The 12,901-nt window shown below is 38.9% G+C and overlaps 1 protein-coding gene across 2 annotated transcripts in view; it reads right to left on the reverse strand.

The window, feature by feature from the left end:
* LOC124163854 (parathyroid hormone/parathyroid hormone-related peptide receptor-like) overlaps positions 1–12,901 on the reverse strand; it is a 138,177-nt gene that overhangs the window by 74,787 nt on the left and 50,489 nt on the right. For both annotated transcript variants that reach the window (XM_046540958.1, XM_046540957.1), the window contains exon 2: positions 8,982–9,088. The gene's annotated coding sequence lies outside the window, so the exon portion shown is untranslated. The remainder of the gene's footprint in view (positions 1–8,981; positions 9,089–12,901) is intronic.

A 12,901-nucleotide genomic window follows, 5' to 3' on the forward strand; every position in this document is an offset into this window, starting at 1 on the left:
TATCTCCGGAATTCTTGAGAAGTAGACAGTTTTCCATCCGAGTAAGTATTTGAAGTGCTGTTCCAAGAAATTAAAGTTTTTATTTTTCTGCTACATCACTTAACTTGTATTTTATAATGTATGGTTTCTGAACAGTTATGGTTGGTTAATTTATATGTACTATGTAATCCAATATCTCATTCCCAGAGTGATCGCTTCCCGTAGGATTTAAGTTTGAAGAAATCGTACTTCAATTTATTTTCTTTAATGGCTAAATGCTAAAATATGAACTTAGAATCAAAATTAATAATTTGATTGTGCCAAGTGTAAAAGCTGAAAATTGAGCATACCCTCTACAGTTGTTAATTTATTCAATATTGCTCTTCAACTTCTTTTAAGCTTTGATCCTTCATGATCTCTCATAGTTTTCAACCAAAATAAATATAATTTTTTATGATTTTCAAGTTCAGGTAAATTTTTGGCTCATGGTTTTTTCTTGCCGGAAAGAGATGCGACATATTTTGGCCCTTTCCCCAAATTTCGCCCCTGGCCAGGGTCTCTGACCGTCCTCCGGCCAAAGCAAATCTCTTGTCTCCCATTCTCGCACGGACCCCGGATGCTGTGCCAGAAAGGCCCGATTGGAAACAATCTACGGTTGCCAAAGTTTCCCCTCGGACGGAGAAAAAGAGTTCAAAGAAGACCTTTGGATGCTCTTCTAGGGTTTCTCAATGCAGGAAGGGTCTGAAGAAGACAAAGCGTCCGGAAAATAAGGGTTCGTGATTGAATTTAGAACTCTTTTCCATTGTCGCCTCTCAAAGGGAGAAGAACGGTTGTCTCCTCGGTCGGGCATCCGAATTTTGTGGGGAGTGAAGACTTCGATTTCTGATTATTTTGGACGCCGGGAAGTGTGGCAGAAGAGAGTATTAAGAGGTGGCTTACCTCCCTCGGCGGTGGTGGTACTTTGAGGAGGCCACCGACAGCTGAGGTACATGAGAATGTAGTACCGCCTGCTGGCTGTAGTGGCAGATTGTGGTGGTTCAATAGATATAGCGTTCATCTATATACTGAACCACCTATCTATCTACACCTACATACTTTACCGCAAGCCGCCTCAATAGGCTTTGCTTAGGCTCAATAAACTTTGCGGCATAGCGGAAATTAGGATTCGTCTAGCGTATTGTGGGAAGATTTTCAGATGAGAAAGTAAAAGAAAGGTGCTATTTCGCACTCGTCCGATCGCACCTTGACTATGCAGCGAGCATATGGGATTCGGTACAGAATGACTTAATCCGCAAACTGAATAAAATATAAAGGAAGGCTTTGCAGTTTGGCTGGGAGCCGCTGGAGACTCGGAGGCTGCGCGCTAGGCTTACTCTTTAAGAGCGACAAAGAGAACATAATATTAGATCCCCACTATATTTCCAGATCCGACAGAAGCGCTAAATTAAAAGAGATATTTTGTCGGACGGATAGATTTGCGAATTCGTTTTTCCCCCGGGCCATAAAGGACTTTAATAAATACCAGTCGTAATTTCGTCAGACAATTTCCTTTTTATGCGAAAATTGCTGGTGTCCTAACACCCCCTGCCACACGCCTTTTAGGCGGCTCGCGGGGTAGTACGAAGATGTAGATGAATAGACGTGCAGCGGGGGTGTTCGGGCATCAACCGCCAAACAATTAAAAGAAAATGCTCTAAAGGCTGTTTTATATGGGACACGGAATTGCGCAGGTTAGAGCTGCATTAATTTCTGAAATGGCGTGGAATTGCGCGAATGCATGGACGAAATTAGGGCTATTCTTCCATCTCACGTCCACGCATTCTCGCATGTGTTCTAGCAATTTACCGCTTTACACGACGCAATTTTAACTGCGCCTTCATACACACGTCAGATTGTTCAAGTACGTGCCCAGTGTAAAACGGCCTTAACGCGGTTCCGCCTAGCATTTATAAAAGTCCTTCATTGTTAGGAGAAAAAATTATTTCCATCGAAAACGATTGAATTCGAGCCACATCTTCATTTCCGCTTAATGATGGAAGTCACATGGCACTAATATGCCGACATTGCACGGCGGGTGATCGAAAATGTCCCATCGAAATTGCTCAAGGAGCAGTTGGGCTGCATCAGCGCTGAGATGACGGGCGTTGTCATGGATCAGAACACTTCCAGAAGTCACGTCTCTTCTTTCGTTTTGAATCGGAATGAGCATAATGTTTCCCTCTGTAGTACACTCTAGCTACAATGCACTAAAAAAATTCTCTTTTATCGGTATAAAGGTGAGGACATGTCAATGCTGAAAACGTTCAGCGAGTTTTCTGGCTGTCTCCCCGCAGTGCACACTTGGCGGGAGAATCAATTGAGGCAGTGTGGGTAATGAGATTGCTACTAACCTTAAACTAACAACTTAAGGTCAGAAACGACTCGAGCGTGTGGTGCGGAGGACGCGCAATTGCCCTACCTGCGCAGTACCCGCCTGTCGCTTGTATGGTGTTTTTGCTGAGCTATTGAAGTTTTAAAAAAAGTCCCTCGTAATAAGTAGCTCGAGTACTTCACTTGACTTCAGCCGATGCCTCACTAGCCACCATAAGGCATGCACCTCACCCCAATGCAATAGCGTAAATAGGAATACGCTTGCGGGGGGGGATGAGAGGGGATGGGGAAGGGCGACCTCCCGCCCACCCACGCCCTTTTAGGTAAATTTTGGAAAAATGACATGCCTGCAAATACATTTGACATAATTTTAGCAATTAAAAATTTCATTAAAATCTTACGTTAAAATATACTATAAGTCAAAACTAGACAATAGTTTTGAATATTATTTTTATTTCTCTGAGGATTTGGGGGGGCATCTATCTCCCTTATCCCCCCCTTAGTTACGCCACTGCCTCACCCGCGGAAGCTTTCCGTGGGTCGTCGTTTTCTCCTTTCGGTTTAAGGCCCATCACGCACGAGTGGTGATCCCTGTGACCCAACCTGGGGTTGAGTGGAGAGCAGTTGTAGGTGTGACGGCAGGTCATCGTGGTTTATGGCTTTTCCGCACTCAAGCAATCCCTCATTCCGTTACCTTTGACCTTTAGCGTTCAATCCTTCACCTTCTGGCGAACGCGTGTGAACATTTTCCTACGCTATATTTCTTTTATGTCATTCCAAGACCACGCCCGAGAAAATCGAATTCTGACACAACAATATCATATGGTCCTATAATATATATATATTATTATTATGTATAATATATTATATTAATTAATATACCTTCGACATTTTGCGTTCAATCCTTCACCTTGTGACGAACGTGTGCGAACATTTTCCTATGGGTCACAAAAGTTTCCCGACAAATATTCAGGCGCCACACATGCTTGATGACAGTTTTTGATTTCCTCTATTGCTTTATGTTATTCCTAGGCCACGCCCAAGAAATTCGAAATCCTCACACCGCAAATGCTCTCAACCGTGATCATTGACGTCTACCGCATAAGTTAAAGCAAGCAATTAAAACCACGATTTTCTTCACTATCGGTTTCTACTTTGTCGGTTGTAACACGCAAAGCGCGTTTTGCTTTGCGTATTCTTCGGTACAATGCGTAATATTTTACGACCTTGTGGTGTGAACGCGGGAATCCTCTTGCATGCAGCTAGCGTGTGATTGGTCACCCCCTGCCAAACACCCTCTATATGGCTCGCAGGGTAAAATGTAGCTGTAAATATACTGCTCAAAATTTTATAAATTTGAGGAATGAATTCTGACAAAATACTCTCGATTCAGAATGGAAAATGTTACATGTAAGCGGATTTGAAAATATTTCCGTGTATTTATGATTCGATCCGAAAAAAGAAACGAAACGATGAATCACCCTAGAGACTTTCCTGAATTGCAATGTGTGCTTCCTCTTGGTTACGCAAATAATTTTATTATTATTATGCGAAATATTGAATGACCGTGAGGTGTACATGTGGGGATTCTCTTACATTTTTCATGCCGGTGATTTGTCACCCCGTGCCAAACACCCAAGAAGTGGGCCGCGAGGTATAATATAGCTGTCCCATTAGAAATTTTTTAATTTTGGGGCATAAATTCTGGTGAGAGAAGCTGTCGTTCGGAGGGTAGATTTAATTTGTAACATGATCGTGGACTTGAAAACTTTTCCGAATTCTTTTATTATTCGATCCGAAACAAAGGAGCAAAGAGTAGAAACCCCAGTTTGCTGAATTCTAAAGTATGTTTTCTGCTGGTCACGCAAATAATTTTATTGCTATTATGCGTAATATCTGTATGACCGTGAGGTGTGCATGTAGGGATCTCTTGCATGCTGCATGCTGGCTGTTGGTCACCCCCTGCCAAACACCCTACATATGGCTTGCAGGAAATAACATAGATGTAGATGTACCGCTCGAAATTTTCTAAAATTAAGGCTTGAATTCTGACAAAAGACATTTTTATTTGGAAATAAAATTTAATTTATAAGATGGACGTGTTTTTGAGAAATATAGCTGTGTATTATGATTCCATCCGAAAAAAGAGGCTGAACGATGAAACCCTAGAGACCGTCTTGAATTCCTATGTGTGCTTCCTGCTGATTACGCAAATGATTTTATTGTTAGATATTATACGTAATATTTCTATGACCGTGGGGTGTGCATGTGGGAATCCTCTTGCATGCAGCATGCGTGTGGTTGGTCACCCCCTGCCAAATACCCCCTAGATGGCTCGCATGCTATAATATGGTGGTGCGTATCACTCGAAATTTTGGGGCATGAATTCTGAAAAATAGCGTTTTCGATTCGGAGGGAAAATTTAATTTGCAACATGAGCGTGGATTTGAAAACTTTTCCCTGTATTATTATTCGATCCGAAAAAAAGGAGAAAAATGATGAAACACGAGAGACTCTCCTGAATTCCAATGTGCGCTTCCTGCTGGTTACGCAAATAATTTTAACGGGCGTCGTTTTATCTGTCCTCGTCGCCTGTGAGTATACATATGCCTGCAATGCAAATGTTTCCGTCTCCCCTCCGAGGGTCGTTTGCTGTGTCAGCGATATTGCGATCTCCTCTCTCTCTCTCATATGTATCCACGCGGCTGTTCTGTTGTCTCCTCACCCCGCCCCTCTCAATGGCGCTGGTTTGGAATGGGTTGACGGAGAAAGCAGGAGGCTTGACCCGCAAACAGTCGGCACAAAGTTTATTGGAAGGGGCGTGGCTGGACAAGGGCCGGCCCTGTCTTCCTCTGCTTTCCTTATCGGCCAACCCTTCCTATGCCAGCTCTCAACTCCCAATAAATGGATGAGGAATGGTGAAATAAATCAAAGATAGTACATCACCTATATTCTAATCCCATTGTAATTTCACTCATTGTAATCTGTCTTTAAGAGGATTATTCTCTCCTCTTATTTACTGGTTAAATTTTTTTTCTTAACGTATTAATTCAATGCTATTCACTTTATCACCCGGAGTCTTTGTGGCCCTTGTGGAATTATATAGATAATAATTAATTTTAGATATATTGAGATCTTCTTCAGTTCGCTAATTTTTAAAAGATGCAATATTATTCCTTAGTGCCTAAATGCAATAATACATCTTTGAGGAAGATGTGTTGTGTCAGTATGAGTAATTTTACAAAAATTAAATTAACGACATATTTATTTAAGAAAACGTTTTATTTAAGAAAACATTTACGACAGTATTTAAGAAAACATTATGATCTATTAAAAATGCTCGTTCCCTTATTAAAATACGTTAAAGTTACTTATTTTTGTTGCTGTTTTACGTTGTTACAATATGAGGTATTAGTATGATTTACTTAAATTTAGTACTTAAAATCTTTTATTGCAGGTACTTATTTTTTGTTATACAGACCATTTCTTCAGATAGCAGCTTAATCAAACTATGTTCTTTATCTAGAGTTTGGCGTTTTCATTGATTTTAATCTCTGTTTTGGTGAGTTAGTACTATTACTTTTATAATGGAGTTGGTGCTGCTTGTACTGAAGGTGGTAAATATATTTGCCGGAACATTGCCGAGGCTAATATTCATGCTCAATTCGTAGCCTCATCGCCAATGACATATAAAATAAATATGAATTTGTAAGGTTCAAAAAGCTGTAAAACAATTGTACCTAACCTTTAAGTTGTAACGGTTGATCTGACACTCATTGAACCATCTCTTTGGGAACTAGATAATCTCGTTTTAGTCTTGAACATGCTATTTAGCTTTTCAACAGATTCCGTTTGCATTGACCTTAAAAAATCACGCGGTTTCATTGTTGGCCTCGGTTTTTGCTTGTTGCGTAGCCAATATTGATATTGATCACTATAATGAGCACTTGGGTATTTTTATTTGTTCGTAGGGCCGTAAAAAAGCTGCGCGTCACTCGCCTCGTTTGTTTTGTGTCATCCTTGGCGGCGTGGAATCCGTCGTAGTCGGACTTTTTCATTGGCAATGAGCGCCCCCGCTGCATAACAACGCCAGACTCCTCCTTATTTGTCCACCACTCGCTATCTTTTCTTCCTCGTCCTCATTTCGGCCGTAAAACATGAATTTCACTGCTTGGAGGTGTGTTTGCGTCTCCATTAAAACGAGGCCCGATCGCAATTGTCACAGGTTCTCCCGCCGCCGACGAGACGCGAATTTTGAGCAGCCTCTGAGAGACGAAATTGCGCGTTATAGGAAACTTCTTCCTTGGTCGCTCAAGTCGCTTGCAGCAATTTATAAGAGGATTATTTATAATTTATTATAAAATATATAACCTCATTCTAGACACATCGTGGTTTGTCTGATAGCGTGAATAAGAATCACATGCCATCATCTTTAACTTTTCAATGCGAAGTAAGCCTTTTTCAACATTTGTGCATTGCAAAAATTGCGTATGAAAACATTCTGAGGTAATATTTTTCAAATTGTGAAACAGGTGAATATTTATCAGATAATACTTCTGGGATAGGATTACTTCTAAAAAAAATGCAATCGGGCTCAATTAATTTTAACACACTCAAAATTTTTATCAATTACAATTACAAATTAATCTTTCATAAAGTAATCAATAGGGTCACTATTTCTGTAAAATATTTTGATCCATGTTATTATTTTTTCAAACAGGGAGTACTGACATTGAAACCAGAATTTTAATTATTACTTAATGCAATTGGATAAATTAATTATTAGAATTTTATATTTAGACTCATCAGTTATAAATAAATATGCTCCACCAAACATTTTTACATCTGTGGATGAGGTTAATTTTGCTAGAACTACCTTTAGATCAGCGCGCGTGGGTAGCAGATTTTCACTGTTGATTACTAAAACAAAGCGATTATTCGCATGAACTTTGAAGTAGATTACGAGTAAAAATTGCTATTTTTAATGTATCTATTAGAAGTAAAAATTACCAAAGATCTTTTACAGTCATTCCATTACTTCAGCCACGTTGCATCACATCAATGGTCTATTTAGTATGCCCTGAAAATTGTTTGATAGTGGCATAGGTTTTAAGCAAGCATTCCGTCAGAAAAAGAGACCGATCCATTGGGAGGTGTACGACCTCTCGAGAAATGTTAGGTCGAGAAACCAAAGCATGTCCTTTAAATGACCATTTTTCAAAATTTGCTCTTGAGTCCTCAACAGCGGACCGCCAAAAATTTCCCGTGACTCATCATATGAAATTTTCATTTTTTTGAATCCACATTTTTATTTTAATTTTTAGATATGTCTAATTTGTTTTAAGAGTTTCAGAAATATTTCGGAATATATGTGCTTAATTGCAGAATATGCCTTGCCTTTTTGCCTTTGATTACCTTTTTGAGCAAAACTCATGTAACTTTCGTTGTTCATTAAGGATCACGGTGAAAAAAATTGTGTCATCATTGGACTTCTTTTTCAGTTATTTGCAAATGAATGCTGTTATTAGAGACGAATGACATTAAGCTCATGAAAATGGAGTTAAGGCCGGCCTAAATAGCTGGAAAATCTAAATTAAAATATTAAAGTTGATTTATTCACATTTAGCATGTGCATTTAACAACGCCAGGCTTCCCTTTGTGGAAGTTATTTTCTGAGAGCCCCTCTGTATGAACATCATTGTTCGTAAGTTTCATTTTACATGGAAGGACAGATAAGTGGATTTGGAACTTATTGATCTTGTGGCCGTGGAAACCATGAAAGAGTTTTATCTGACATTTTGTCTTCTTTAAACATGGGATGACTTATAACTGACCCGTGACATCATTTGAAATGATAAAAAACATGTTTTTCTATACATTCAGCCAGTAAAGTTCCATGATATATCTTAGTTTCTTTTTTCATCCTATTGTTTCACATTATATAACTCGTAAAAGAAGGTCTGTACGTTCGTAATTGATTTATAACATACTTTGAAGCATGTTCAATAATACTTCATGTTCATATTGCATTAAATATTTAAAAAATTAACGTAAACCTTTTTAGCTTCCATCCTGGAATAGCTCAAAATTAACTTTTGCACGATTTTCCACACCGATCTACACTCTGGCAAGAAAGTTTGCGGCCCCCTTGAGGTACAGCATTGATCGTTTAAGAAACATTTTCCTTTGTGGCTTTTGTCGCTCGTGTCAGTTTTAAGAAGCAGTCAAATATGAATAAACTACCTATTCGCTTTCGGTTAATGAAGCTTTGCTAGTTTCCGCTTCTAGATTCAATACAATTTTTCCCACTGGAAAGTTTTCTTTTGAATTTCCTGCATCGCATTTAGTTTAGCATTCAACAGAACAATATTTCATGCTGAATCACGAATTTTGCTGAAGTTTTTATCGATTTTATTTCAATATGGAATGAGCAGTGATCATGTTCCATTGATGGTTTGGATCTGGAATATATTCCTCGTCCGTCAGATCAAGTTCTTTCCGATTTAGAACTTTGTGCCTACCTTACTTACTTAGTAATAACTGAGTTTAAGCTTAGGTCTTACTTTGGAGCGTAATTACATACAATGAACCTATAATGTCTTTGATAATGATAATCATGTGAGATTCCTTACCTTTTTATTTGAACTTTGCTGCCACAAAAAGAACAGGATATGTGTAAATGTTAAACTGAGGCACCATCAGGTCCCTTGTCGAACCATCTCTGCACGTTGAGGAGCATCTGAAATGAACAAAATATGCTTATTATGAGGGTGTTATTTCATGTTGGTTTGTGGTTACTTCGTATGCCATTTTTAGCAATATGATGCAAGTGTAATTAATTAAAGCGTGTATTTTCGCCATTTACCGCTGAATTGTTATCCATTGATCTTGGATTTTGATTGGATTTTTGGATGTTTTAAAAAAGCTCAAGCAAGCCTTAAAATCTGCCCTCTCATATTAAAAATTGAACTTTCCTGAGGAAAAGATGTAGTCCTTTTTTATTTAAATTTTTTTCCTGAAGTCAAGCGTACTTTTTTTTAAGTGGAATTTTCCAATCTATAATGGGGTTAATTCGTCTCAATTTGTGAAGTGGATTTAACTTTTGGGTAGGAAACTGTTTGGTCGAGTTTTTTAGCGACTGTTTTTTCACAAAAATTTACATTATTGCGTGTCTAATGAAGAATGAAATGATTTTTCGACTTAATCAATAGTTCATCTGCTTCCATCTTGTGAGAAGTATGAAAGCCATATATCGATTCGTAAATTACTTACACGCAAGATATTTTTGAGAAAATCTTCCATGAAACTTTTTTTGCATAATTTTATGCAGCAGGTTTGATGCTTCTTCGAAAATTTCTCTTCGATTATATTTTGCATATCGTTTTCGCACTTTACACTCAATCTTCAATGCAGCATACTGCATTCTGCATTTTGGTCCAGATTCACCCCCTGCCAAACACCTCTGATGTGGCTCACTGTGTGCAATATGGATGTTTATAATGAAGGCTTTCGGCCAATAGCGATGGGAATGAATGACTAAACCAACCTCTCACAATAGTGCTATCCTAAAACTAAAATAAAAAAGATTTAAAAACAACGCTTTTTTTCCAAAGACATTGAAAAACACACTAAAAATTAAAAATACGTTTTACAGCAGTAATAGAATAAAGTGTTGGTGCTGATTGGGTGTATTGGAAATGGGTGTAGTAGATCCTGAAATATGATGATGATACCTTGAATATGCAGCGAGCGTGTGGGATCCGGTGCAGAAAGACTTAATCCGCGAGCTGAATAAAATACTAAGGAAGGCTGCGCGGTTCGTCAAAAATGCTACGGGCGTACCGACAGCGTTTCCCAGATGTTAAGCGAATAAGGCTGGGAGCCGCTGGAGGCTCGGAGGCTGCGCGCTAGGCTTAGATTGCTTGAACAATTGAGAATAGATATCTTTAGGAGCGACACGGAGAACATTATATAAGAGCCCCACTATATTTCCAGGTCCGACAGAAGCGATAAATTAAGAGAGATGTTTTGCCGAACGGATAAATATGGGAATTCGTTTTTCCCCCGAGCCATAAAGAACTTTAATAAATGCCAGTCGTAACTCCGTTTCAGCATTTTCTTTTATGTGCAAATGGCTGGTGTTCTAATACCCTCTACCACACGCCGCTTGCGAGTTAGTATGTAGATGAGTAAGTATTGGCAGTAAATATTAATATCTAATCCTAATGTTAACTTGAATCTTATCTTAACGCTTTACTCTCAAAGTGGCAAAAAGATTTTTTTTTAGTTTTTAGTGTATTTTACGCTGTTTTCGGAAAAAGCGCGTTTCTTTTAACCTTTGTCACTTTACTTTTATTTTCTGTTTTCATTGCTGCATCAGGTAATCCATTTAACCAGAGTTTTTAAAGTGATTTCTGCCAAAAAATTGATAACTCACCCCAACTATTGAGAAAATTTATGTCTATTTTTCCATGTGAAAATTTAGCTTATCACAAGGAGCACAATGGATCAAAATTTCAAATGCACGATTATTGAATATTGCAATATTGCATTGTCATCGGAAGCAAGCGAGTGTGAACAACTACAAGCCACTCCGATAATGGGAAGTAGGTTAAAATCAATTACAAGATTCTATCGATGAAACAGACAGACGAAGCGAGTTAGAAAAAGAGTGTGTAAAAGATCCTCAGCCGGATAGCCTCTGATTCACGCTCCCGTTATCTTTCATGTAATTTTTATTTCTGAAATTGGAAATGAGTTCACAAGAAGGAGGCGTCGGCCGCGATTAGAAAATGGACACAGCGCTCTATTCATGCGAAGAGGGAGAGTTAAAAATATCCAGCGTAAAAAAAAGTAAAAGAGCCGGCGATATGTGCTTTTGAATTCTGCAGGGAGAGCTAGCTATCTATTTCCCCCACCCCCGGAAGTCACTCTCATTTCCGGCTGGATTACGTTCTGGGTCAGTGTTCGCGAAGAGCAGAGGTCAGCGTGGAGGCCACGTTTGAAAATGCCGAAGTGACCCAAATGCGTCAAGGCCTCGTGACGTCCTCGTTTGCTGAATAGAAGGGTGGCTATGAAAGAATTCATGGGATACCCTACCGGCTTGTTGGAGAAAGTGCCTCTCGGGTATTTAAACCGAGAAACAGTCTTAATGTCGGCTGACCTCTCATTAGGATTCTTCATCCACATTCTGAAGGCATAAGTAATATTACAAGCTCAATTCAACTATGGGGATGTCAGAATAGTATTTTGACGAAACGTTAGACGACATGGGGACTGTAACTCGATGAAAAACCCGAAAAGAATGCGCCTATTTATAATTTTTCAAATTTATTATAGAATATGATGGATTAAATTTTTTTTTAAATCCCTTTTTTCGCTATCGTGCTATTTTTGGTGAAATATCGACTGGCTTTGCCCTTTTTCCAATAAGTTGATGACGTCATTAACTCTTGCCGAGCGGCTCACTCCCATCAGCTACTTTTCGGCCACGCGCATCCGTCTCACCTGGTTATTTGTAATAACACTAGTGGTCTATTATGTCCGTCAAGGATCGGTTATCTCTGAACGACTGAATGAACCAGAACTTAAATTACGTCACTAACTCATGAAATGTGGGTGGTAACTTCTGCTTTTTTCATTTTATAGCAATGAGAAAATGGTTGAGTAAGGTAGACATTTTTTCGCAATAACTTATCTTTGCCATGCATTTACCGAAATACTAATTTACTTAAACATGCTTACTTTTGGTGAACGAACTTATTCTCCTGAAATGTAGCCCTCTGACACGTTCCACTATTGTTATTATAAATGAGGTTTTGTCGTGCTTCACTCTAATTAAACAATTATTAATTACCTTCATCACCGTGGCTGATTCCGCCACCTTCATCAGAAAACTAACTGGAATTATATTAAATACCAATCAAATTAGCTTCCTCTTCGTTCCTAATAACGTCGATTGATATCACGTATGCCTTTTCCCTGAGGTAACAAGTGATTACAAGTACGTTATTCGAAACAAATGCCTAAAGAATTTGTTGCTGATAAAATTTTTATCAATCATATATGAATACGGGTAATAGGGTAGTTTCCTTCGTTAAAGAAAACGAAAGGCATTGATTGCGATTCGTTACCCGCCATTAGTGTATTCATAATATACAAGTCATTTGGTTTTAGAAATACCAGTTTAGACGATGGCAATGGTCAATTTTAACCGCATTTGAAAAAGGCCAGATTGGCGCCCATGCGATGCCACTCCACGTGACGTCACAGAGACCTAGTTTCTATACGAGTAGATAGGAGTTTTACATCGTCTGAGATTACCAATGCATGCATGAGGCACAGACCTCAAGGAAACATGTCTTAGTAATCACCTATTAAAACTGCCTAAGATCGGAAAGTTTCCTTCGTTTGATAGGGTATTATTAATCCTTATTTAAGCCAAGCGCTACCTGCTAGCAGGGTACTCGGCTACCTGCCAGCAACCTGCATCGTAGCGGCGCTCATAGCCTCGCACCAAGGTCACCTCACATGCCGACAGCGGGAACAAGAA

The sequence above is a fragment of the Ischnura elegans genome, chromosome 8, assembly GCF_921293095.1.
Source record: "Ischnura elegans chromosome 8, ioIscEleg1.1, whole genome shotgun sequence".
Lineage (NCBI taxonomy): Eukaryota > Metazoa > Arthropoda > Insecta > Odonata > Coenagrionidae > Ischnura > Ischnura elegans.